We start from the raw sequence: 6,046 nt of genomic DNA, 5'->3' as shown, positions 1-6,046 counted from the left end.
GTACAAAAGGGGGTGGTGATGGACGGAGCATTTGAATCAATCAAACACTCACACCCAGTCAAAAGATCTTGGTTTAATCCATCACTGTCCTTTAGCCCACTCTGCCACCCCAGTTCAGACATGGCTTTATGCAAATCAGTCTGACCCTGTGCCCCATGGGAACAGCCCAGCCCGAACTGCCAAGCCATGTCTTCCCTGGACCGGAAACAAGCTTCCGAGGACCGGTTTCTGGCATTCCATCTGTCTTCAGCCCGGCTTGCTTGAATCCAGTGGCAAAGTGAGCAAGGGACTCACGTCTGAGCATACGCTGCCACACTTATGGCAGCCAAAAGCGGTACAAAAGGGGGTGGTGCTGGACGGAGCATTCGAATCAATCAAACACTCACACACAGTCAAAAGATCTTGGTTTAATCCATCACCGTTCTTTAGCCCACTCTGCCACCCCAGTTCAGACACGGCTTTATGCAAATCAGTCTGACCCTGTGCCCCATGGGAACAGCCCAGCCCGAACTACCAAGCCATGTCTTCCCTGGACCGGAAACAAGCTTCCGAGGACCGGTTTCTGGCATTCCAGCCGTCTTCAACCCGGCTTGCTTGAATCCAGTGGCAAAGTGAGCAAGGGACTCAAGTCTGAGCATACCCTGCCACACTTATGGCGGCCAAAAGCGGTACAAAAGGGGGTGGTGATGGACGGAGCATTTGAATCAATCAAACACTCACACCCAGTCAAAAGATCTTGGTTTAATCCATCTCCGTTCTTTAGCCCACTCTCCCACCCCAGTTCAGACATGGCTTTATGCAAATGATTCCGACCCTGTGCCCCATGGGAACAGCCCAGCCCGAACTGCCAAACCATGTCTTCCCTGGACCGGAAACAAGCTTCTGAGGACCGGTTTCTGGCATTCCAGCCGTCTTCAGCCCGGCTTGCTTGAATCCAGTGGCAAAGTGAGAAAGGAACTCACGTCTGAGCATACCCTGCCACACTTATGGCGGCCAAAAGCGGTACAAAAGGGAGTGGTGATGGACGGAGCATTTGAATCAATCAAACACTCACAACCAGTCAAAAGATCTTGGTTTAATCGATCACCGTTCTTTAGCCCACTCTGCCACCCCAGTTCAGACATGGCTTTATGCAAATCAGTCTGACCCTGTGCCCCATGGGAACAGCCCAGCCCGAACTGCCAAGCCATGTCTTCCCTGGACCGGAAACAAGCTTCCGAGGACCGGTTTCTGGCATTCCAGCCGTCTTCAGCCCGGCTTGCTTGAATCCAGTGGCAAAGTGAGCAAGGGACTCACGTCTGAGCATACCCTGCCACACTTATGGCGGCCAAAACGGTGCAAAAGGGGGTGGTGATGGCAGAGCATTTGAATCAAACAAACACTCACACCCAGTCAAAAGATCTTTGTTTAATCCATCACCGTTCTTTAGCCCACTCTGCCACCCCAGTTCAGACATGGCTTTATGCAAATCAGTCTGACCCTGTGCCCCATGGGAACAGCCCAGCCCGAACTGCCAAGCCATGTCTTCCCTGGACCGGAAACAAGCTTCCGAGGACCAGTTTCTGGCATTCCAGCTGTCTTCAGCCCGGCTTGCTTGAATCCAGTGGCAAAGTGAGCAAGGGACTCACGTCTGAGCATACCCTGCCACACTTATGGCGGCCAAAAGCGGTACAAAAGGGGGTGGTGATGGACGGAGCATTTGAATCAATCAAACACTCACACCCAGTCAAAAGATCTTGGTTTAATCCATCACCGTTCTTTAGCCCACTCTGCCACCCCAGTTCAGACATGGCTTTATGCAAATCAGTCTGACCCTGTGCCCCATGGGAACAGCCCAGCCCAAACTGCCAAGCCATGTCTTCCCTGGACCGGAAACAAGCTTCCGAGGACCGGTTTCTGGCATTCCAGCCGTCTTCAGCCCGGCTTGCTTGAATCCAGTGGCAAAGTGAGCAAGGGACTCACGTCTGAGCATACCCTGCCACACTTATGGCGGCCAAAAGCTGTACAAAAGGGGGTGGTGATGGACGGAGCATTTGAATCAATCAAACACTCACACCCAGTCAAAAGATCTTGGTTTAATCCATCACCGTTCTTTAGCCCACTCTGCCACCCCAGTTCAGACATGGCTTTATGCAAATCAGTCTGACCCTGTGCCCCATGGGAACAGCCCAGCCCGAACTGCCAAGCCATGCCTTCCCTGGACCGGAAACAAGCTTCCGAGGACCGGTTTCTGGCATTCCAGCCGTCTTCAGCCCGGCTTGCTTGAATCCAGTGGCAAAGTGAGCAAGGGACTCACGTCTGAGCATACCCTGCCTCACTTATGGCGGCCAAAAGCGGTACAAAAGGGGGTGGTGATGGACGGAGCATTTGAATCAATCAAACACCCACACCCAGTCAAAAGATCTTGGTTTAATCCATCACCGTTCTTTAGCCCACTCTGCCACCCCAGTTCAGACATTGCTTTATGCAAATCAGTCTGACCCTGTGCCCCAAGGGAACAGCCCAGCCCGAACTGCCAAGGCATGTCTTCCCTGGACCGGAAACAAGCTTCCGGGGACCGGTTTCTGGCATTCCAGCCGTCTTCAGCCCGGCTTGCTTGAATCCAGTGGCAAAGTGAGCAAGGGACTCACGTCTGAGCATACCCTGCCACACTTATGGCAGCCAAAAGCGGTACAAAAGGGGGTGGTGATGGACAGAGCATTTGAATCAATCAAACACTCACACCCAGTCAAAAGATCTTGGTTTAATCCATCACCGTTCTTTAGCCCACTCTGCCACCCCAGTTCAGACATGGCTTTATGCGAATCAGTCTGACCCTGTGCCCCATGGGAACAGCCCAGCCCGAACTGCCAAGCCATGTCTTCCCTGGACCGGAAACAAGCTTCCGAGGAACGGTTTCTGGCATTCCAGCCGTCTTCAGCCCGGCTTGCTTGAATCCAGTGGCAAAGTGAGCAAGGGACTCACGTCTGAGCATACCCTGCCACACTTATGGTGGCCAAAAGCGGTACAAAAGGGGGTGGTGATGGACGGAGCATTTGAATCAATCAAACACCCACACCAAGTCAAAAGATCTTGGTTTAATCCATCACCGTTCTTTAGCCCACTCTGCCACCCCACTTCAGACATGGCTTTATGCAAATCAGTCTGACCCTGTGCCCCATGGGAACAGCCCAGCCCGAACTGCCAAGCCATGTCTTCCCTGGACCGGAAACAAGCTTCCGAGGACAGGTTTCTGGCATTCCAAGAGTCTTCAGCCCGGCTTGCTTGAATCCAGTGGCAAAGTGAGCAAGGGACTCACGTCTGAGCATACCCTGCCACACTTATGGCGGCCAAAAGCGGTACAAAAGGGGGTGGTGATGGACGGAGCATTTGAATCAATCAAACACTCACACCCAGTCAAAAGATCTTGGTTTAATCCATCACCGTTTTTTAGCCCACTCTGCCACCCCAGTTCAGACATGGCTTTATGCGAATCAGTCTGACCCTGTGCCCCATGGGAACAGCCCAGCCCGAACTGCCAAGCCATGTCTTCCCTGGACCGGAAACAAGCTTCCGAGGACCGGTTTCTGCCATTCCAGCCGTCTTCAGCCCGGCTTGCTTGAATCCAGTGCCAAAGTGAGCAAGGGACTCACGTCTGAGCATACCCTGCCACACTTATGGCGGCCAAAAGCGGTACAAAAGGGGGTGGTGATGGACGGAGCATTTGAATCAATCAAACACTCACACCCAGTCAAAAGATCTTGGTTTAATCCATCACCGTTCTTTAGTCCACTCTGCCACCCCAGTTCAGACATGGCTTTATGCAAATCAGTCTGACCCTGTGCCCCATGGGAACAGCCCAGCCCGAACTGCCAAACCATGTCTTCCCTGGACCGGAAACAAGCTTCTGAGGACCGGTTTCTGGCATTCCAGCCGTCTTCAGCCCGGCTTGCTTGAATCCAGTGGCAAAGTGAGAAAGGAACTCACGTCTGAGCATACCCTGCCACACTTATGGCGGCCAAAAGCGGTACAAAAGGGGGTGGTGATGGACGGAGCATTTGAATCAATCAAACACTCACAACCAGTCAAAAGATCTTGGTTTAATCCATCACCGTTCTTTAGCCCACTCTGCCACCCCAGTTCAGACATGGCTTTATGCAAATCAGTCTGACCCTGTGCCCCATGGGAACAGCCCAGCACGAACTGCCAAGCCATGTCTTCCCTGGACCGGAAACAAGCTTCCGAGGACCGGTTTCTGGCATTCCAGCCGTCTTCAGCCCGGCTTGCTTGAATCCAGTGGCAAAGTGAGCAAGGGACTCACGTCTGAGCATACCCTGCCACACTTATGGCGGCCAAAAGCGGGACAGAAGGGGGTGGTGATGGACGGAGCATTTGAATCAATCAAACACTCACACCAAGTCAAAAGATCTTGGTTTAATCCATCACGTTCTTTAGCCCACTCTGCCACCCCAGTTCAGACATGGCTTTATGCAAATCAGTCTGACCCTGTGCCCCATGGGAACAGCCCAGCCCGAACTGCCAAGTCATGTCTTCCCTGGACCGGAAACAAGCTTCCGAGGAACGATTTCTGGCATTCCAGCCGTCTTCAGCCCGGCTTGCTTGAATCCAGTGGCAAAGTGAGCAAGGGACTCACGTCTGAGCATACCCTGCCACACTTATGGCAGCCAAAAGCGGTACAAAAGGGGGTGGTGATGGACAGAGCATTTGAATCAATCAAACACTCACACCCAGTCAAAAGATCTTGGTTTAATCCATCACCGTTCTTTAGCCCACTCTGCCACCCCAGTTCAGACATGGCTTTATGCGAATCAGTCTGACCCTGTGCCCCATGGGAACAGCCCAGCCCGAACTGCCAAGCCATGTCTTCCCTGGACCGGAAACAAGCTTCCGAGGAACGGTTTCTGGCATTCCAGCCGTCTTCAGCCCGACTTGCTTGAATCCAGTGGCGAAGTGAGCAAGGGACTCACGTCTGAGCATACCCTGCCACACTTATGGTGGCCAAAAGCGGTACAAAAGGGGGTGGTGATGGACGGAGCATTTGAATCAATCAAACACCCACACCCAGTCAAAAGATCTTGGTTTAATCCATCACCGTTCTTTAGCCCACTCTGCCACCCCACTTCAGACATGGCTTTATGCAAATCAGTCTGACCCTGTGCCCCATGGGAACAGCCCAGCCCGAACTGCCAAGCCATGTCTTCCCTGGACCGGAAACAAGCTTCCGAGGACAGGTTTCTGGCATTCCAAGAGTCTTCAGCCCGGCTTGCTTGAATCCAGTGGCAAAGTGAGCAAGGGACTCACGTCTGAGCATACCCTGCCACACTTATGGCGGCCAAAAGCGGTACAAAAGGGGGTGGTGATGGACGGAGCATTTGAATCAATCAAACACTCACACCCAGTCAAAAGATCTTGGTTTAATCCATCACCGTCTTTTAGCCCACTCTGCCACCCCAGTTCAGACATGGCTTTATGCAAATCAGTCTGACCCTGTGCCCCATGGGAACAGCCCAGCCCGAACTGCCAAGCCATGTCTTCCCTGGACCGGAAACAAGCTTCCGAGGACCGGTTTCTGGCATTCAAGCCGTCTTCAGCCCGGCTTGCTTAAATCCAGTGGCAAAGTGAGCAAGGGACTCACGTCTGAGCATACCCTGCCACACTTATGGCGGCCAAAAGCGGTACAAAAGGGGGTGGTGATGGACGGAGCATTTGAATCAATCAAACACTCACACCCAGTCAAAAGATCTTGGTTTAATCCATCACCGTTCTTTAGCCCACTCTGCCACCCCAGTTCAGACATGGCTTTATGCGAATCAGTCTGACCCTGTGCCCCATGGGAACAGCCCAGCCCGAACTGCCAAGCCATGTCTTCCCTGGACCGGAAACAAGCTTCCGAGGACCGGTTTCTGCCATTCCAGCCGTCTTCAGCCCGGCTTGCTTGAATCCAGTGCCAAAGTGAGCAAGGGACTCACGTCTGAGCATACCCTGCCACACTTATGGCGGCCAAAAGCGGTACAAAAGGGGGTGGTGATGGACGGAGCATTTGAAT

Source organism: Lissotriton vulgaris, chromosome 6 (assembly GCF_964263255.1).
Source record: "Lissotriton vulgaris chromosome 6, aLisVul1.2, whole genome shotgun sequence".
Classification (NCBI taxonomy): Eukaryota; Metazoa; Chordata; class Amphibia; order Caudata; family Salamandridae; genus Lissotriton; species Lissotriton vulgaris.
Note: the sequence above shows the minus strand (reverse complement) of the source record.